This window comes from Notechis scutatus, chromosome 1 (assembly GCF_049901735.1).
Source record: "Notechis scutatus isolate UNSWTSFEM ecotype Mainland chromosome 1, rNotScu1.2, whole genome shotgun sequence".
NCBI lineage: Eukaryota > Metazoa > Chordata > Lepidosauria > Squamata > Elapidae > Notechis > Notechis scutatus.
The window spans coordinates 272,581,954-272,604,442 of NC_142009.1; the positions used below are offsets into that span (position 1 = coordinate 272,581,954).

The following is a 22,489-nucleotide window of genomic DNA, read 5'->3' on the forward strand; positions in this document are numbered from 1 at the left end:
CCCGGCGCGTGAGGCCCCGCTCGCGCTACAGAGTGGGCGGAGCCACCTCGGAGCCAGGCTGTTGCTTCTCTGGCAGCGGCGAAGCCGGAGAAGCAGCCGAGAGTTGAAAAGGGAGTGAGCGGGGAGGGCAAAGCAGGCAAAGCAGCGGCGCGAGCGAGCCAGCGACCAGGCGGAGGAAGCGGCGCCTTCTCTCGCGCGCGCGGAGGTGGGGGAGGTTTCGGGCGAACGCAGGACGTTTCCGTGGCCGGCCTTCCCCTTTGGCGCGCGGGAGGGCTCTCTTCCTCCGCCGTGAATGTTGGTTGCAGCGGCCGCGAGCCCCTGCGGCAGGAGGAGACGGCTCCGTTTCCCTCCTTCCCCCCCTCCCACCGCCCCAGCGCCTGGCAGCCAAGGGCACGCAAGGCCTTGCAGCAACCCGGGCTCCCGGTTCCGTAGAATTGGGGGGTGCAGCTGCCCAATTCTGAACCAGCTGGACTGCCGCGGCCGCTGGGTGAGTAGCTCGGTGGCGACTGACTCGTGTGGAGGAGGAGTGTCTCGGCGGCGGGGGTGGAAGGGTCTTGAAGGCGCCTCCCTCTCTCTTCCTCCCCCCGCCCCCGCCTTTCGGTTCCTGGCTCTTTGTTACCCGAACGGGTGTAAGACGGTCAACGCGGAGAGACGGCTGTTTGGGGCTCCACAGTCAAGAGTTGCTCGGCTGGTCCCTGGCCAGGCGGCTCAAGCGCACCTGCTTTCCAGCGGCTGGGAAAGGCGAGACTGCTGGAGGGGCTTCTCCTTCGGCGGATGCAGCGGAGGATGGCTTGCAAAGGTCAAGGGTGGATTGGAGAGTCGAGGTGAAGGTCAACCTCTGTGAAGCCCTTGCCAGCCTTGAAGGTGGGTGGGCTGGCGGGTGGGTTAAGGGGAGTCGTCCTCAGTGGAAAGGGGCCGCAGTTCTCTTCCCCTTTGCTTAAAGGGAAGACAGGGTGGTGGAAATCCCCCCTCGCCTGGGAAACTTGCAAACTTGTCTGGACGAAGCTTTTGCGTGGAAGAGCCCGATTTGGAGCACTTCCTGGAGGACGGTCTACGTCAAGCCAACGGAGATGGATTCTCGCTCTCTTGGAGCTGTTCCGCTGGGCTATATGGCTAAAGGGGGAAAACATTAGGCTGACTGACTTCACAAAACAAGTATTATGTGAAAGATACACTCGTAAGAGGGTGGAGTGGGAAGTGGAATGCTTTTCGGTTTCTTTGTGTCTCAATCTGCAGCTCACTTGGGTGATGGGGTTCTCTGAAAGAAAGCGGGGCTTCCTGTGGCTTCGTTTGTTATTATTTTTAAAGAGAAAATTTCTGGATAACATCTTTTGTTTTATTAGGCTGCAACAAAAATCTGGGCTTTTAAAAATGAAGTTCTAAAGGGAATTCACGTGCAGTTTCGGTTTTGTAATAAGGTGTAAGTAATAAGAGGGGGGGGGAAGTAAGTCTGTTATTGGATTAGTAAACCTAGGAAGAAATCAATTTCCACCACAGCGTTTCCTGAGAGGCTTTATGTAAGATTTGCTAATTGTATCTATCAGGTAGTTGGTTGCTGGAACAGAAACTGACAGTAGATCCTGTAGTGAGCTTGTTTGATAGGAATGTCAACCTGTAGAGATAGAATATACTCTGAATTTGCTTAAATTGCAATTCTGAGTCAGACTTTTATGTAAATATGTATAAAGGTTACATTGCTTATTTAGGCTTCACATTGAAAAGCCTGTTTTTCATCCATATTTTTTCAAAACATGCAAGTGAAAACCTGATGCTATCTAATGGTGATATTGCTTGAATACTTGTGAACATTTAATTGTAAGCTCTTGTACTTTTTGTATTAAACAGTACTATTATCATTTATACTGTTATATTGATCATTAATCTTACAGTATTACTCTACATCTCCTTGCTTTAATTTATTCCTTGTAGTTATTCTATTTTAACATATGGGAAAGAAGTAAGATTAAGGCCTGGAAGTTGATGTTTAATTCCCAACAGTCTTATTAGTTGTAGTAAGTTGATGATTTCTTCAATAGTGGTTTACATTCTCATTATTTGATTTTTTAAAATATATATTTCTGTATTGTGTTCTATCAAGTCACTTCTAATAATAGTTTTGGTATATGTAGGTAAATGTATATATTGTATTCCTATAGAATAAATTTAACATAATATATTAATATGGATGTATTCATGCTATTTTTTGTATTGAATTTACAATATCCTGTTAAAGTTTCTACATGATTTAGATATTTAACCAAATCAGTTTATGTCAAAGACTAAATGGGTGCCTGGGATTTTCTGTATTTGCATGTATCTTGAGGATTTACTTGAGTTGAAAGATTAGCTAGCATGTGTGCATCATGTCCTGTTAACAAGAGCACTCTTACTTCTTACTCCATCAGCACAGAAATTAGTGACAAATTTGAAGTTAAAAAAAAGGCAATAAATGATTTTGGACCTCTGTGATTCTTTCAAAATAGTTATTTAATATAGATTTAGTGCAGATGGGTTTTAAACATGATTACTGCAAATCTAGGGCATATTAAATTTTAAACTTGATTTTAAACTTGAGCAGGTACAGCAAAAAGTCTGGATAAAGATTTGTATTGTGTGCTCATAATTGATAGTTATGGATAACATATACTATCAATTTAATACCTTTTGGTCTTTGCCACATTCTTAATGGTGAAGATAGAAACAAACTGGGAATCTTTCCTCTTATGCTTCTTGTGTAGCACAACTATATCTCGCTGTCAATTCCAGAGTTGGGAAGAAAAAAATTGACTGAACATATGGAATTTGGGAGTGGGAGATCTTCTACAGAAAGGTTTTTTAACAGGCTTTACATTTCCTTTTATTTATTTTTTTGGAAATGTTTATTTGGGGCTTTCTGAATAACAATATTGCATCAAATATTGGTCATAGCTGGGAAAAAGCAAAATGTGGAAATAGTTGTTGAATTTCTCAGTAACTCAGAAGTCTTGCCAAGTTGTTTCCTTGTGCTTTTTTTTTTGTCTTCCTGTAAATCTGCAAATTGTGTAACAAGGCTGTGCTTGGCAGGATCCTTTCTATCATTGTAATTCAAAATGTTAAATTCTTTTAGAGAGGTGAAGCTTTATAGCACCATTGTAAGTTTATAGCATTCCATCATGAAGGGGTTTATCGCTAGGGTTTCCACTGGAGGAAATGAGTAGTAATATTATTTCAGCCTATTCCATCTTTATCTGACTACCCTATTTGACTCTCATACTAAAGTGTCCCACAGTTTCTTGGGACTGATTCTCAGAAGAGGAAATTGGCAAAAATTGCCTTTCCCTTCTTCTGTAATGGATATTTGGATTGGATACTGCAACCCTGTATTTTTAACTAAAGAGGATGTACATTTTGTTTAAATGCAGGGTTTCAGCCTGTAAAGTTTAATTATACATTGGCAAGATTATTAATGCCGACTTGGAGGATAGTAGCTATGTTTTGCTGCTGTAGTCTTGAAGCTGAGTGCTAATGATACTTTGTCTACTTTATTAATTAAATATACTTGGTGGTACCAGAAGTAGAGCAAGAAGTAAATGAAAATATGAGTAAGGCCCAATGAAGTCTTGAACTAAACTTCTGAAAAGTTAAAATTCTAATGTTATTTTTATTTATTATTTGCCTATTCCTGGTGGAAACATGAGATGTAAGTTTAATAAAGTATCAATAAGGCAGAATATCTGCCCTTATTCTGTTCTGGCAAAAGCAATTGTTTTTTTCACTGCCTGAACCTTGAAACTCATAAATGGTGAAGTATGTGGAGGGTGTGAATGATTTGAGTCAGGTAATATAGGCTAATCAAACATTGTTTAGACTGTTTTTCAAGTGTTAATATTTGAACCTAACTCCTTGTTATTTTATCCACTATTACAGTAAACTGGAACAAAGTATCATAGTTGCTGAGTTGTTGTTCAGTCTTTTGAAAAGCACAAAAAGTCTAATTTAACCCTGGGGGAAAATTTTTGTTTTTGTTTTAAAAGTGTAACGAATTGTTTTAAGTCAAATGGTTATGGAGAGATCAGTTTTGATGGTTTGGACAAAAAATGATTGGTTGTTAGCTTTGTGTGAATATTTATGTTCATTTTATAAGGCAGTACGGAGTTAAAAATTGAAAGGGCAAAAATGTGGTTTAGGCCACATGTGTTTGACATATGTAGGAATACTTTAAATGCAACAAGTTTTTTTTCCTTGGGATTGGACATAATTTTTTGAAGTAATAGTCAATGTTGTATTGTAGTTAAGTTGTTAAATTACAACTTGGAAGACCCAGGTTCATCCCTTCAGTGAAGCCTGTCCAATAAAGTTGTTGTTGTATGGCCAACAGACAACAGAGGGAGATCTCCTTGTAGCCTCCCTCTGTAGACTGAGGAAATGAGTAGTTTCAAAATTTGATGAATAAAATAAATGTGCCTGTGGAAAAAAACAATATAAATTTAACAAATAAAGAATGAAATAGCTTGAACTGCAATTGTATTGTGACTATAAGCTGGGTCCATGCATTTTTAAAAAAGGCTTCTTGTAAAATATGTGAAATGGCCATGTATTTGTTTCTATTAGTATTCCATTCTTATTGAGACATTGCTAATTTTGACAAGGAATGCATGAGACTTTCTTATAATGGAAATCTCTGATACACAAAGTGCATCTTTCAAGGTTATCATACTGACTAATATGTTCCTGAAGTTAAAGACAAAAATTATATAGTTCTTCCTGTTTTTTAGTATTTCTTAAAGTTTTGACTGTACGGCACTTAATAAATTGAAAACAATTTAGAGCATATTTATTCTTTTGCTTCCCCTACCTCAATGTGTTAGCTATGAAATAATTGTGATAAGGAGTTTTTGATGTGTTTTTATTTCAGGCTTCCCTGAATATGTATTGTAGTTGATCAGTGAAATCAAGACTTTCTATAAAATATTGCTTTGTAAATATTTTTGGAATTTGAAAAAAATCCATTTGCCCAACTGTTAAGTAATAGTTTTTAATATACTTTCAGTTTTTTGAATCTTTGGTTACTGCTTTTTTGTCGAAAGAAGTACAGGGAATTTAAAATAGACTCTTTGTATACCAATGAGGGAAGGACAGACATTTAAAATAGATTGTACAAAAAAACCTCAGTCATTGCTACTGCTACATCTTCTACAGTTTAGGATTAACAACTATTCATTATAATTAATTTTTTTAAACAATTAGATTTTATAAACTTGCCATATGGTTGTATATCATTAGCTAATGCTAATTCTCTCTGGTTCTGTTCTGTTGTGTATAAGAGGGAAAGAGGCATTTGTGGTAATATTTTCTACTAGGAGTTCTTTATTGTCATGAAAGATTTATGCTTTAAACATACATTATATGTGTCTAATATTGAGTCTAATTTTTCCAAAATCACATAGACAAACATAAGTACAGCTTTTAATGATACAGTATTGTTTTGTAGCACAGAGAGTGATTGAAAACAGGAAACGGTTATGAGTACTTGTTCCATAGTCTAAAGTTTGCAAACAGGATACTTTTACTGGATCAAAATAGCTCATTAACGGTTACCTCCTTTCATTTAATGTTTTCCTGATACACAAAAACTTTGGAACCGCTTTAACATTTTTAGAAACTGTAGTTCTTCATTTGTTTATTTTCTTTCATACTGTATATTCCATGAGAGCCCATGGGAATTATGATTAGTAGGGGAAAAGAATTTGCATCCCGTATCATATGATTGCTATTTACAATTTTGCTGGCTTCCCTATTGAATTTGCTTGTTGGAAGTTGGAAGCAAAGGTCGCGAATGGGACACTGCAACCATAGCAGTTGTGAGATTCTTGCATTTCCTGGTTGATCAAGGTTGCTAGAGAAGGAGTGTGTGGTTGGAGCCAGGTGGTGGTAAATGCCTCTCTGAGAATGAAGATATTCCCTCTCTAAAAGAGGTGGTGATATGTCCCCTTCTCAAGATTCTCCTTGGACAATGTTCATAAAGTCTCCAATCTTCCCATTTTAGAGACGTTGGTTGGGTCTCAGCTTCAGAGAGCCTGAAAGGAAAGGGTCCAACTTGTGAAGTACTAGTTCTACCTTTATTGTAAAGTGAGATGGTACTAACAGAATGTTGCAAGTCTGAAAGCACATCTCTCCCTCTCCCCATACACACACACACACTTGATTTTGTAATTCAAGAAACTAAGGAAGGTCCCTTCTGAAATATTTGCCACACACCCCATTCCTTCTGTGGGCTCATCTGCCTCTTATCTGACCATTGTCTAATCTGCAGCTCTTCCTCTGACCTCCCAGGGTCATTCCCTCATATCATACCATACAAATACTATCAACTGCAGCATTGTTTTAAATTGCCTATAAGCTTTGGGACTGGAGGGCATAATTTTGCAGTGGTTCCCTCTTACTTAAGTGAGTAATTCCGGAGACGGCAATGCCCACAGCCTGGAACAGCTGATCGGTGGTATTCTGGGAGGCCAATCCAACCGCCAATCGGCTCCTCATCTAAGTCAGGCTGTGCAGAAACTGACAGGCTGTTTGCTGTTTGATTCAAGGAGGCAAATTGCTGGGAGGCAGAGACAGATTTTTTTTTCTTGTTTTCCTCCCCAAAAGCTATGTGCATCTTATGGTCTGGAGCGTCTTATAGTGCAAAAAATACGGTATATTGCTAATATTTTATACCTTACTGTTGTGCACTAAACTGAAGATGCTAAACCAGCATCTAGAGGGCTTATGCATTTGGATGGGGTTTAGATCCTATCAAGACAGGACAGCTGTAGTAACATTAACACCAATCCTAATAGTTACTCTGGATGGAGATGCATTCCTCTGAAGAAGATGACTTAAGAATTTGTTTGCACTTTCATTTTATCCTCAAACAACGGTTGGAAAGCATGGCAGTGTGGCTTTCATTTGATTTGGGTTAGTGCACCAAATTATAGCTGAAATTGAGCCACAATGTTCTGACCTCAGTTTACTCAGACCCTGATCAGCCTTCAATTAGCTAGCATGTTGTATATGAGCATGTTGTGACATGTGTTATATGAGGCTGCCTTTGGAGATTCCTTGGAAGCTATAGCCGATACAATGTGTGGCAATAATTCAGAGTCCATTTCAAAGGGCTGGTGATTATCTTAAAGCTGTATATAGTTCAGTATCAGGATTTTATCAGGCAACATATTCCCAAGATTGAATTTGCTCAATTGATGCAATCCCTGAAAGAGACAGTCATCTGTTTCATGAGATGTGGACTAGACAATAGGCATTCTCTCTGGCAACCCTCACCTCATGCAATGGTATTTGTAGGAATTACCTTGGTAGGCAGGGAAAAGAGCTAAAGCCAGGACAATAATCGGATAAGAACCAGTTTAGCTCATAGCAGGAATCTGGGCATGACAATCATCTCAGAAAGGACCTCCCTATAAACATGATAGGGAGAAAAGTACTTTCAGATTTTCAAGAATTCTATAAATATATGTCATTGATAAGTAAGAAGACAGAAATTTTGATTTCCCTTTGGAGAGCAATATGATGATAGGCCGCAGTGGCAGAGTGGTTAGGGTGCAATACTGCAGGCTACTTCTGCCGGCTGCCTGCAATTTGGCAGTTTGAATCTTACCAGGCCCAAGTTTGACTCAGCCTTCCATCCTTCTGAGGTGGGTAAAATGAGGATCCAGATTGTTGGGGGCAATAGGCTGACTCTGTAAACTGCTTAGAGAGGGGCTGTAAAAGCACTATAAAATGGTATGTAAGTGTTATTGTTATATCCTTATAATAAAGGAGAATTAGTTCATCTGTCTTGCAAGGTTGACACTATTAAAGGGCAGGGGGTTGTATTAAATAACTTCCAAGGTCCCTTCCAACCCTATGATTCTATGAAAACTCTTCCTGGAGAGACACGTGCAGCCTTCCTTATTATTCTATAAGCAACCCAAGGCTATATTTTTTTCAGCAAGTAGTCCTATATTGGCTTTTGGGTTTTATGAATACGTATTTTTATTTTGTGTATTACTATATATCACCCAGAGTCCTCTGGATTGGCTGCATTGCAAATTGACAAATAATTCCATTTTTTCCCATATCTTATCCAATTACTCTATCTTTACTAGGTTTTTTTTCCAATTTAATTTTTTTGTATTGCCTAGAAAGTCATTGCTGCTTCTGTCCTTTAATTTGACAGAATGCAATGTTATTATATCGGCATATTCTTAATATTTCAGAGTGTAATATAAGTATTTTTAAAATAAATCAAATCTTAAGTTGTAAATTCATTTAACTTTGTAATAACCCTAATTTGCCCAAGAATATCTAGTGAGTTTTGTGGCTGACTGGGAATTTTAAACTTCACTTTTCCCCCCACATCAGACAGTACAAGTAGTTCTCAACTTACACGGGTCATTTAGTGACCATCAGAAGTTACAGCAGCACTAAAAAAAAAGTGATTTATGATTATTTTTGCATTCCCATGGTCACATGATCAAAAATTCAGATGCCTGGCAACTGACTCATATTTATGATAGTTGCAGTGTCCCGAGGTCATGTGATCTCCTTTTGCCACCTACTAACAAGCAAAGCCAATGGGAAGCCAGATTCACCTAACAACTGTGATATTAACTTAAAAACTGCAGTGAATTTAACAACTGCAGTGAACTGGCAAGAAAGGTTACCACAGAAATGTTGCCAAGAAAACTCACTTAACTGCTGTCTTACTTAGCAACAAAAACATTGGGCTCGGTTGTAGTCGTAATTCGAGGACTATCTTTATACTTTTTTCTCAGACTCATGAAATATAGTTGCACTAAAATCCTTACAAGGGGAAAGACTAACCACAGAATTCTGAAATTCTAGTGCCTGTTGGCTGACATAGCATGTAAATTTGGATAGTTAATGCAAAGCAATACTGCTAAGCAATAATTTCACTTTTCTCTGTAAGTCTGTCATGTGGCAGTTCAGATTTTTAATTTCTGGATCTTTCAGCAAGTTGCTTTTTTTTTTTGTATATACATATCTCTGGAGAGAAGATTCAAAGGAACAGACTGAATATTTTTTCTGATGAAATTATATAGGCACACTTTTATCAGGAAAGTGTTAATTATAAACTTTTGGTTCTCAGTTATAATTTTTTAAAACAAATGGACATTTGTTTGAAGGAATAACTGGACAGATATACATAATAGAATTTTAAAAAATAAATTTGAAATTTTATAAGATTATGAAAATGCTTTAGTTTTTCAGTGCGGCAATTTCTTAACAGTATGAAATATTAAAATAGCTGCAATGCTTCTGTTATCAGTATTTATATCGTTTGAACAATTAGAAAAGTAGAGTGTTATTTTATTTGTAAAAACATCCAAGATTATTCAGATTTTATATCTATGTTTGACTTCTTATTCTGGAATAATCTGATGGATCCGTTTGGTTCTGTGAATAAGTTTTGTTCACTATGGAAAGACTTCCTAATATGGTTCTGTCAGCAAAGTTAGCTTATGGTGAGGAGGTGGGAATACAAGAGCAATGCTAAAAAGAGCATACTAGCTCACTTTTATTTTCAACTTGGCCTCAGCTGACACCTGACTGCTTTCTGTTGGCTTGTGCTTATGGAAGACATTACATTTAATATTGATTAAATGATAGAGTATACATTGCATATCTCATATCAGATTACCAGTTTGGGCAGCAAATTTTTAAAAAAGTTGAAGAAATTACTTGCGTTGGTATGAGCAAGGGGTCTTCAAACTTGACAACTTTAAGACTTGTGGATTTCAACTCCCAGAATTCCTCCTCCAGTCATGTTAGCTCAGGAATTCTGGGAGTTGAAGTCCACAAGTCTTAAAGTTGTCAAGTTTGAAGACCCTTAGATAAGCATTGTTCTTGATTGCAAGAAACGTGAACATTCTAAAGCGAAAGGATGAATTATTCTTTCACTTGTCAGTTGAAGTGTGTGAGCAACTGTTACCAGTGAATTAATGTCCCACAGTCCAGGTGTGCAAAAGTAAGCTCTTTAATGTTACCTTGCACCTTTATAATTGAAAACTATTCTTGCCCTGCTTAGCTTTTTTGCAGATAATTATGAGGGATGCTGAACTAAGACACTGAATGGCTAAGATAATGTGGAAAGTATGATTACCTGCTGTAATTCTCCTTACTGGGACACTGAGATTAGAAATACTTATGCTATTTCTCATTAGAAATACTTATGCTATTTCTCAAATGAACCTACTTAGTTTTGAAGACTTATGAGGCAGGGAGGTAGTATGTATGGGAGGCAGTTGTAATAAAAGATAAAAAATAAAGTGTGTACCTGACCCTTTAGACAATTTGAAGTCACTTGGTGCTTTTCTGTATATGTAATCCCAGATAATCATATCTCAAATCAGAATATATATTTCATTTTAGTCATATTCTGTTCTATTGTATAAATACCTAAAGTCTCTGTCTTTTATTTTTAGCTCACATATATTTGAAGATCTCTATGGAAGTTAATCAGAAAATATTTCATTAATCTTTACCTCTCTGATTGTTTTGTGCTCCTTTAATCACATCCATCAAATATTTTAAATCTATGCTTCAAATTTGGCTCAGATTACTAGGTTATGGTGAGACTATGACATATGGTATATACCTCATCAACAAAATGATTAACAGATTTCCATAGCTAATTATTTAGAGCAGGGGTGCCAAACTTGGATCGTCATGGCTGCGTCATGTGACCTATCGGGACTTCCCCCCCTTCGCTAAACAGCAGGGGTGGGGCCAGCACATGGCGCATCCAGCCCTTGGGCCACAAGTTTGACGTCTCTGATTTAGAGGATCATTATTAGCTGTAAATATACAAATGACATTTTGATTTCTGTGGTCTGGATAATCTTTGGTATCATTTGGAATCTACTAAAAATGAAATTGTGAGTATCTGCAGTTTCTTTGTGGAAAATCTAAATTGCTTGGAATACAGATTTGGAATCCAGAACTAATGATCCAGTGTCATCAGGATTGAATCTAGCAGGGGAGATATTATTAAAAGGATCGATCTTGCCATTCCAGTACTCATTCTTTCACATACTTTTTAAACCTGCTATGGTAGACTGGGAAGCATATTGTAATTTAAATCTGATTATTTTAAAGGAAACAGATGAACTCACCTTGGCCTGAAGGCAAGCTCTTTAAGCCAATTTTTCTTCTTGATCATAATTGAATGAGCTATGAAATGGGAACAATGGCTATGCAGCCCATCATCTTGCTGACCTTGGCTGATCTCAAAAACGAAGCTGGGCTGGGCAGAGCAGTTTTTGGATGGGAGACTAAGGAAATACTAGCTCTGTAAGCTAAACTGAGAAATTAAAAATGTTCTCGAAAGAGGCAGTGGTCAAAGATGTCTGTGTTCTGTTAAGAAAATTTTATGGATGCATACATAAATGAGCACAACTTAAAGGAAATTTTATTTTACAGCAAACCCACGAGTCAATCAATTTTTATTTGGTCATAGACCATTACAGCAATCCAACATAATTAATTTTCACTTCTTTTCTAGAGTAGATAAACTTGAATTGTTGTTCTGAATTCTTATCCTGAAAGTATATTTTTAGATATACAAAAGAAGAGGATGGTGTTTCCGGTTTGAAGTCTCTTCGGCGACAGACAGAAATCCACGATCGTGCGTGGTTTCGGTCTGGGCTCGCCACTGGAGTGCCCCGAGCCAGCTGGTTTCGGGGCTAAGCCACCCCGTAGAGGTGGTGAAGAGGGGGGAGACTGCCAGCAGGGTTGAGGAGAGCCGCATCTCTCCTCCTCAGCTGGCCATTACTCCCTTTCCCAAAGGCGGTTGCAGCAGTGGTCAGAAATGGCCACCACAAAGAAGAACTTGACCGGAAAAGAATGTGCAGGAGGAAGATAAGAAGTGAAAGTTTTGGCTGACCGGGTTAAATTGTAAAAGCAACAACTAAGGTACCCTGGAATTTAAACTTACAAAAAAATAACATCGCTCCCAAAGAAGAGTCGGAAGCAGCGAAAGAAAGTAAAAAGGGAAAGGTTTGGCTTTTTTTCCCTTCTCTCTCCTTCCCTATACTGACAACTAAGAGACTTAAATAAGAAATCAGAAAAATCCGCTTTGACATCAATAGGCAATTAAGCTGAAAATAAAATAAAATGCCAAAGGGATAATAAAGATTTCTGGACACTAAAAAATTTTTTTTTTCATAAGCAGGAAGGGAGAGAAAAAGAATAAGGGCAGGATCTGGAAGAGGGAGGAGACTGCCTGGAATTAAAAAGAATCTACAGTAAAACTTCAACAAGACTTCTAAAAGATACATTTTAACTGAAACTTTGTAACTAAACAGTAACCACAAGAAGAGAAAGTGAAAAAAAAGAGCAAAAAGAAACAGCTTGCGTGTATTTGGATTATTTGGTGATCTTTGGATTCTTGGTTATTACATTTGAATGACTAAAATTAATCGGGTGGTTGTTTAAAAATTTATACAATGGCACCACTTCTGAATGAATTGAAAATGGAACTTAAAAAGTACAAAGAAGATGCACAAGAAGGGAAGGGTTCTTTTGGCTTCGTTTTTCAATTCTTAGAAATGGAGATTTGGAACTATGAGAAACAACAAGAAAAGACTGCAAAACAAGAAGGCTGGGACAAAGAAGAAGCCATCTTTAATGAACAAGTAATTCTATGTGGGGAAGAAAAAGGAAATGGGGGAAAGAGAATGGAGAACAAAATAAAGTTAACTAACAATGGAATGTGGATGTTTTCCTAATATGTAACACCTAAATCCTTTGGATACAGGGACCAAAGCTTATTTGTCAACTTCCTTGTTCAGCCCAAGGAACAAAGTTCATATTATCTCACTGCTCCTACATTTATCAAAGACAGTTAACTGAGTATTGATCCCAGGCATCAAATTGGCCTTCTTAAAAGCACCAGTATCTGTTTTCCTAATAGGTGCTTGATCTCTTATATGTCTGCTTAGTAACCAGACTTTTGACTATAATGGAATGAATGAATGCCTCTTTTGTCATCCAGGAAGTAGAATCTAATATTAGTAATGATTTAAAAATCCATATGTATTTGTTAGGTTCACAGCATTAGTTCATTATTCACTGCCCCCTTGAAATGTAAGTGTCCTCGGAATATTGCATATCTGGCTTAGATTACATCTCCCAGGATGTTTTTTTCTAAATGTGAGGTTTAAGGCATTTCATTAGTTAACCACAAATTGGTGTAATCAAAGAATATTTCTAGTTGCACAGAGGGTGTTTTTTTTTTTTTTTTTTTGTGAATGGCAAGAACACAGGCAAAGAATGTCCTACTCCACTGTTCTGTTCCAGTATGGTGCACCATGTGTTCAAGCTGTAATAGCTTCTTTTCACTCATGCTCTCCAGAAACAGCATCTAAAGAAATATTTTCTACCAATAGTCACTGATCATCTTGCTGCCTTGCATTTTTCTCATCCCCATTTCAAGACATTCAAATTACTGTGCATCACTCCATCTTGTGTTAGTGAATTATCCTACTTAATGATGTGTGGCATAAAGAAGTCCTTCCTTTTGTCTACAGTTAGTCTTTCACTGTTCAGTTTCCTTGGATCAATCATCCTGGATTTAATACGCTGAGAGAAGGAGGAAAAATATCTCCCCCTATTTACAAGGCATTCGCAGCAACTGGTGAAGCTTAGTAGGATTTAGCTGGGTTAATACTTAGGTGGAAGATAATCAGATCTGTAGACTAGACTGAGAAGCCAAAAAGCATCCCAGAAGAAGGCAATTCTCTACTGTTGCCAAGAAGCCTGCATGTAGCTCGTGCAGCCACTAGAACTTAAGTTCATCTTGGAGGAAACACACTGTTATATCCCTCCAGTGCCAGAATTCAGTGTTTAAGAGGGTACCAATCTTTTTGAGACCCTTTCCTTTTATTCCGTGATGATTCAGGCTGCTCAAAAACGTTTGATGGATGTTTTATCAAAAGACATAAATCTGTATCCACATGCTTACTGACATTCTTGAAACTTTAATGAGATAGGGCTTACCTTTCCAGAAGCACGTCAAAATAGCATGTCAAAGCAGTATAAAAACACCGTGTAATACTTTAATGTTGTTGAGTAACTACAGTTCAGAACTTATTTTATTTATTTTTTTATTTTATTTTGTCAAGTGATTATAAGATAACAGGTATAAGTATAACATAGTTATGAATACATGAAATGGATACATATAAGAAAAATAAAAAACAATAGGACAGGGACGGTAGGCATGATTGATGCACTTATGCATGCCCCCTACAGACCTCTTAGGAAAAGGGTGAGGTCAATAGTCTAAGGTTAAAGTTTTTGGGGTTTGGGGAAGAAATCACAGAGTCAGGTAGACTGGTAGAGTATTCCAGACATTGACCACTCTGTTGCTGAAGTCGTATTTCCTGCAATCGAGTTTGGTGCGGTTTACCTTGAGTTTGTATCTGTTGTGTGCTCTTGTATTGTTATGGTTGAAGCTGAAGTATTCATTGACAGGTAGGACATTGCAATGTATCATTTTATATACTATACTGAGATCAGACCAAAGACGGCATAGTTCTAGGTTTTCTAGGTCTAGAATTTCAAGTCTGGTGGCATAAGGTATTCTACAACGAGTAGAGGAGTGGAGAACTCTTCTTGTGAAATATTTCTGGATTTTTTCAACTGTATTAATATCAGATATGTAATGTGGGTTCCAGACTGATGAGGTGTATTTAAGTATTGGTCTAGCAAATGTTTTGTATGCTCTAGTTAGTAGTGTGATATTACTAGAGAAAAAGAAAATCATTCAAGAGAAAAAGAAAATTATTCAGAGAAAAAATCTCTGGACCCATGGCCCAGAAACTTGAGCTGGAAACAGCATCCTCGGCCATAGAAAAGATGGATGTCTATTAGTTCATCAGCTTAGTTCTGATAAAAGACTTTTGAACCAAAGATAAATACTCTGTGAATCAGCAATCCTTCCTTGATGATCAGTTTATGCTCCCCGTATTTTTGCTGAAAAGGAAACATGCTTTATGTATATAGTCACATGCAGACATATCAAGATTTTATCTTCATTCAAACAATATATGAAGATGATGTGACTGAACCAAAAATAACTATGAACAATTTGCAATTATCTATTGCACAAAAAAATAACAAATATGCCATTCCTTTCTCTGTGGAAGAAATAAGTACACCCTTGGCTCTAATACCTATAATTGCCCTCTTTGGCAGAAACAATCTCAGAATAACAGAGTTGGAAGGGACCTTAGAGGTCTTCTAGTCCAACCCCCTGCTCAAGCAGGAGACCCTATACCATTTCAAGTATGTTTCTCATAAATACCATCCTCTGACATCAGCTGGGAGAAAATTTTACCTACTCTTCCATGCAGAATGTTTTCAGCTATGGGATTTCTTGCATGCACACTTCATTTCAAATCACCCCCTACAGCACCTAAATGTGATTTAGATCTAGGCTTTGACTTGGTGCTTCCAAAACCATCCAATTTCCCCCCCCCCCCAAATCATTCCTTGATGAATTTACTGGAATGTTTAGGGCCATTGACATATTGCAAGTTCCACTTTCAGTTGAGCTTCATTTTTCTGTCCGTGAATCTTGCCTTATCCTTGAGAATCTCCTGGTACAATGAAGGATTTGTTGTGGATTCTGTAATAGTGAGCTGCCCAGGCCCTAGTGCAGCAAATAAAATTTACACTATCCTGCTTTACCATTGATACCAGATTTATCTTGTGGAAGGCTACCTCTGTTTTTTGCCAAGCAAGCCTTCTTGTACTGTGTCCAAATAAAGCATGCACTTTGACATAATAGCGATGAGAGCTACCTGTAGGTCATATGCTAAATTGCTTGGGTTCTTACAGTCTTCTTTCAGCATCTTTTGTTCTGCTCTTGAGCTGAACTTCTTGCTGGGACAGTCTGGCCTGGACATGTTGGCAATTGTTTAAAATTTTCTCCACTTACAAATGATTTTCCAGACAGTAAAACGATTGATGTCCAATTGTCTGGTGATTTTTAAACATCCCTTTCCAGACTCAAAGGTATTTATAACCTTTCTGAAGACCTCAGAGAGATATTTTGATCTAGGGGATCAAAATATATATTTCAACAAAAAGTGTAATTTAAACTAAAAAGACTTGAGGTTTCAGTAAGAGAGGTTCCTCCCATATCCCAATTTTAAATATTTGACGTAGTGATAAAATAGAAGTCTATGCTTACATTTTCTACATGTGAGATTTACAAAATATAAATAATGCAAATTGTTTATTATATCTCACCTGTTGAAATGAAGATCAAATAATTATATGTTGAAATACATTGAAAAAGTCAAACATCCTCACATCCTGGTCATACTGTAAACTGCTTCAATTCCTCCCCTCAGGATGCAGCTATAGGGCATTGTATACCAAAACAACTAGATACAGATACAGTTTTTCCCCCATGCCATCACTCCGCTAAACACCTAATTCAGATAACAGATAATCAGAGTTGGAAGGGACCTTGTAGGTCATCTAGTCCAGTGGCCCCCAACCTTTTTTTGTGCCACGGCCTGGTACCGGCATCACAAAATGATCCGCGGCCCGGTACCGGCACCAGCATGCATGACAAGGCAAGGTGAGCCGAGCGACCGGCCAGCCATCCCCCGCTTCTCCCCGCCACCTTCAACTCCTCCTTTGTACCTTTGTCGATGGGCTTCGGGACGGTCGCTCCGCTCGCCTTACCTTGGGTGCTGAAAGAATCCTCGTGCCTTAGTTTCATTTGAAGCCGCCCCCCCCTCCCCTTCGATGAAACTAAGGCGCAAGGATTCCTTCAGGACCTAAACACTGCTTTCCAACCGGAAAAGCTCACCCGGAAGCACTTTCTCATTGAAACAAGATGGCGGCGCCCAGCAAACAGGCGGCCCGGTAGAAAATGTTCCACGGACCGATACCGGTCCGGGGCCCGGTGGTTGGGGACCCCTGATCTAGTCCAACCCCCCGCCCAAGCGGAAGACTCTACACCATTTCTGACAGATGGAAGTCCAATCTCTTCTTGAAAGTCTCAAGTGATGACACTCCCATAGCACCGTCTTATGCCTAAGGATATTTACCCATGTACTATGGCTGTATTACTATTATCCTTCTCATTTTTTCTACTGCCTTCTATTGGTAACTTATGATGTATACTTTGTTGTTTGTATCTACACTGAGAGCTTACCCACCAGAGAAAAAATCCTTGTGTGTCCAATCGCACTTGGCTAATAAAGTATTCTATACCTACTCCTATTCTTATTCCCTACTCCTTATTTTTGTGGGGTGCACTTATTTTTTCATGTGACTATACAGATTGATTCTTTCAGGTGTCACAGGATATTTTATGGTGACTTACTTAGTTTGAAATAAAATGAGATTAGTTTTTGAAAGATTAGTTGGTAAACGTGCAAGAAAATTATTTGGAAAAAACATTTATTGTCTTTTTTATTCTTATGATTGATATATAGTCATTATACATGTGTAATGCACCATCATTTCAGTGGTGCTCTGGTGTTTTAAATTTGGTCTGAAAGTATTCCAAAGTATTTTCTTCAATAATTTAATTTGGTATCTATAGGAACTATTGTCTAGCTTGAAAGAAAGTTTGCTTTGATTTATTTTGAGACTTCTTTGCAGTTTATTCTGAGTAGCCGTGAAACATATGTTATTCTGGTGATGTAGATTGTAGCTGATTTGTCTTCAATATAGAAACACTGAAGGGTCACTTTAAAAAGCAGTGAAAAAGACTTTGTTACAGATAGTAAAAATAACTGCACATCCGACCTTGCAAATTTATTGGCCCTTGGAAATAACTGTAATGAACTGCAAACACATTTGCCTCAATGTCATTAGTCAGCTCAGCAGATGAAGGATTTGTAAAGAGTCTAAATGAGAGTATCATTGTGGTGAGATTTATCATGCTGGTTCAAAAGCAAAAATGGAAATCTGTTGTTTTGTTTTCTAAATTACATCAGATCATATGTACAAAGTTGCATTTTATTAATTACAGATGACAGGGTACTGCTTGTTTCTGGGGCCATGATGGAGATATTTTTGAAAACAGAAACTTTAAGTAACCTCTGTAATACCTGCAGTAGAATAGTAAACTAGCCAATGATAGTCATTTTTGCTCTAGCAACTGGATAAAAAAAGCTCTTTCAAAATTTTCATGCTGAACATAAACCATTTTGTGGCGTCTGAAAGATTTTGCATTTAAAAAAAAATCTTGATTGGAGCTAGGTGATCAATTCCACAAAGTCTTGCAAACATGGAACCAAGAGAAGTTGGGGTTTTAAAAGGGAAATACCGTTGGCTGTTGATTTGTTTCTAGTTGGTCTATTTTGAGATGCTGTAACAACATCACGTGGCAGGAGTAGGTGGAAGAGGAATCTAAACTTTTCATTTTCTATCCAAATGATGGGGCAGGATCTCAGTTGTCATTGTGTATTTAGTACAAGTCATATAGTATTTTTAGTAAATCCAGCAGATGTTTTTCTAGCTCCGTGGCCATTTTTTTCTGCTGCTGCTGCTGCTTCCTGGCCTTCTTTTGTTCCCGCATGTCCTGCCTGCATGAGTCTGGGAGTGACAGTGTGGGCAGAAAGTGTTAATAGGCTTCAAGTTATTAGTGTGTATTTAAGAATAAAAAAATCATGGACAGAGGGGCCGCTTGCAATGTGCTTTGCATTTTCCAAGAGTTCAGTGATTATTAGATCCTGACTTCTAACATGTTATTTTAATTGAAAATCTTCTCTTTTCTGTGCTGCCCCTGCTGTGCAACTAAGTCACCTAATTTCTTAATGGGCAGCTAAATTTCCACCCATTGTTGCTTTCATTTATAATAAGTCTTATCTGTACAAATTTGTTTGGTTTTGAGTATGTTACAGAAAGGAGCGGCATAAATTATTCATGTAAACCTATTGGTATAAATTGTGTGTGGTTTTCAGTCCATTGATCGTGTATAGAGTGTATGTTTGTGTGTACTTTCTAGATAGTGTTGACGCCTGGCAACTGCCTGAGCAAGTCCCTGCAGTGTTCTGGCAAGATTTTGGGAGTGGTTTACTTCCTCCTCCTCAAGGGTGTGAGAGAGTGAGTGGCCCAAGTTCACGCAGCTGACTTTGTCCCTAATGCAGGAGTAGAACTCATGGTCTCTCCCAGTTTCTATCCTAACACCTTCATCTCTATATCAAACTGCCTATTGTATATACATGTAGTTGCTAAATTGCTATTCTGAATGAAAAACAATGTTTTAGACATTATATATGATACGTATATTAGAGTCTGTTACAGTACATAGTCAGGTGAAAGTAATCAGGCACAGGAGTTAAGTTCAAAGCACTATAAGTTTATTACATGCGGCCTATACATAAGAATCTGATCTACTGATGGTCAAAGCAAATTGGTGCAATGTAAGAGTCAATGGAATGCACTGGGGGGGGCGGGTCTTAGGTTTCTTGTTGCAGCGTAGCAGCTCCAAACTGATGATGTGTTGACACCGCATTTGCCCTCCGCATGACTATCACCTACAATGTGTATATTCTGAAGTTAGGATGTATATGATGCTGTCATGTTCCCAAATCCAAGAGGGAAAATAGTACAGGTAGTCCTTGACTTACAATTGTAGTGGAGCCCCAGAATTCTGTCAAAAGTCATGACGGGCATAAGTCATGACCAGTGGTGGGATTCACTTTTTTTTACTACCGGTTCTGTGGGTGTGGCTTGGTGGGCGTGGCAGGGGAGGGATACTGTAAAATCTCCAGTCAGAGGTGGTATTTGCCGGTTCTCCGAACTACTCAAAATTTCCGCTACCGGTTCTCCAGAACTGGTCAGAACCTGCTGAATACTACCTCTGGTCGTGACCCAATTTTACATTATTGTAGTGGATGTTAAGGATCTTGCAGTCATTAAGCGAATACCATGGTTGCCATGGATGTTGAGCAAAGCAATAGATGGTTTTCACTCTAGACTGGAAATAAATACTGATTTCCGGCAAAAAAAAATATGTAAATTGAGGTGACGTGACCATAGGAAGCTACAAATGGTCATAAATATGAGCTGGTTGCCAAGTGCCCAAAATTGGATTGTGTGATGGGGGGGGGGGGCATCAGAACTTTGAATCTGGATCACAAGTATATTTTGGGAGTCTGCAAAATGTTGAACAGTCACTAATCAACCAGTTGTAAGTCGAGGACTACCTGCATTGTAAAATCCACACAGCAATTAAAAATATTGCAAACAAAATGGCTTCCAAATAATCCATAGATCTGTGCAACTTTGACTTGCACTTGAAAATGTGCACAACCCAAATGCCTGGGAGGGATTTTTTTTTTATTATTTTTATTTTTGAGTGCAGCATGCTTGCTTCACATTATAGCTTTTTTTATTGCCTTTTCTCCTTTAAAATGGAACTTGGGGGGTAGCAGGTTCAATCTAAAGCAATTGAACAAAGCCCATCGTATGATTTATGATCCACGCACCCCCAACCTTTGAAATCAGCCAGGTAGAATTTGCCTTCGAGCAGCCACTTTAATTTAGGCGGAGGGTTGCTGAAATGTTTGATGATTAAATTCCTCCCTGAGGAGTTTTTGAATCTAGACCTTTTCTGACTCCAGCAACATTTTTTGCCCAAAAATAAAATTGTGGGACTTATATTAATTGAAATAGTTTATATTTCCCCCTTCTAAATGCCAAACACTGCCTACATTGATAAACATTCCATAAAGTAAAGTTCATAATATACTTTAGTATATTTAGTATTCCAGTACTTTGTTAAATTCATTTCTCCAAAATTATTTGCAATCAAGAAACCACAGTGCATTTTTCAGTACGTAACAGAGAAAGCTGGTGGACTGTACTTTCTTTCTATGACTTTGACTTTGGAAAGTATTCATGTTTCTAAACAAAAAGAAGTCTGCTGAACTCTTGCTACTTAAAAGAAATCCCGGGGTTCACTTGAAGAAAACAATTGTTTTCAAAAGGACTCTTGCAGGCTGTTATAGCAGTGACTATCATTTGTGTACTTTGGGGCAACAGGAGAGACAAATATTAAAGTGACTCTCTACACTTGGGCATGGGAACTCATGATCTTAAAAAGCTATTCAAGCCCTGTTGTTTGACTTTTACCATTTATTGTGTTGACTAGGACCAGCATTTTTGATCAGTTGCCTATTTTCTTATTGCTTGGGTGAGCCCAGAAAAACTCGAGCTGTCGCCTGCACAAACAGGCTGGTTATTAGGAGCCCATCTTCCTCAGTGCTCTTTTGGTCTGGGCATTTGGTCTCCCCCCCCCCCCGCCCCATGCCAAAGGAAAGCCAGCCGGGCTTCTCCTTCCCTCCTACACTTCCCCCTGCTCCCTTTCCCCCCACTCAATCCTACTTCGGGACAGAGGAGAAAGCGCTGGAAATGTGTGTTGGTATTTCCAACACACATTTCTCTGGTGCTCGCCCGCAGTTCTTTGCATTCCTCCAGGCCTGGTTTGCTGAGGGGGGAGAGCAGCCCTGAGGTATCTGCTGCCCCCCCAGGAAAAGAAAGTGAGTAGAAACATAGCTCTCGCTGGGGCGAAAGAGCAGAGATTGGAAGGCACAGGCAAAAGAAAGAGGCACTTTTCAAAGGCAGCAGCTTCCGTCTTCTCTTGCCTGTGTTCTCCTCAATATCAGCTCTTTTGCCCCAGTGAGAGCTATGTTTCTGATCACTTTTTCTGTGCTTTCCTCAGGAAGCGATGGCTGGAGCTGGGGCTGGGTGGGCAGCAGAGCAGAGCACCGACAGGGACGAGAAAACTCTCGCCACCCACGCCACCCCATTCCGGACCTCTGATCTGGATGGTGAGCGCAGACTTGCTCCGCCCCCTCCCACCACCACCAGCCAGTACTTTTCCTGCTCTGGGCTGTCCCTACAGCCCTCAGCCATTGAGGAAGAGCCCAGGACAGGAGAGGCGAGCTGGAAGGTGCGGGAGTGCTGCGTAAATGCAAGTAGTGTGGCGCTTCCACATCTTCCAGCCATCTCCATCGCCACTTCAGCCCCCCTGTGCCGCCAGCCCCCTCTTGCTAAAACAGCACCATTATCTCGTCCTGGCCGGCGAGGGCTGGGCTGCTTTTTGCAGGTGTGCACTAGGACAAAGGGTGGGGGGCAGTGGGTGGGTGGGCCATGTGGGTGGCGTGGCCTTGTGTTCCTGCGCAGCCTGGATTAATTGCTTTGGAGGGGTGCTTTGGGGGGGACATTGCTCTGCAGCCCACCAAAATTTTCTCATGGACCACCAGTGGGCGGTGGCCCACTGGTTGGCGACCACTGATCTAGAAAGTAGTTTGGTTTACACAAGTCTTTCTTCCATTAGCCTACTTTAAAGTTTTTGCCTCTTGAATATGCTAAAATGACTAGTTATAATCAGTTTGTTGTGAAGTTTCAGTGTATTTTTGTTAAATATACTTGACATAATTAATATATATATATGAGATCCAGCCCTCGC

General features: G+C 39.2%; 1 protein-coding gene across 4 annotated transcripts in view; it reads left to right on the forward strand.

Annotated features, from left to right (window-relative positions):
• Nucleotides 1–34: 34 nt before the first annotated feature.
• SUSD6 (sushi domain containing 6) overlaps nt 35–22,489 on the forward strand; it is a 67,343-nt gene continuing 44,888 nt past the window's right edge. The window contains exon 1 of one of the 4 annotated variants that reach the window (XM_026671117.2): nt 35–487. The gene's annotated coding sequence lies outside the window, so the exon portion shown is untranslated. Of the gene's footprint in view, nt 488–588; nt 865–1,063; nt 1,156–22,489 lie in introns of those variants that run through there. The other 3 variants (XM_026671119.2, XM_026671118.2, XM_087951522.1) reach the window with 3 other exon arrangements.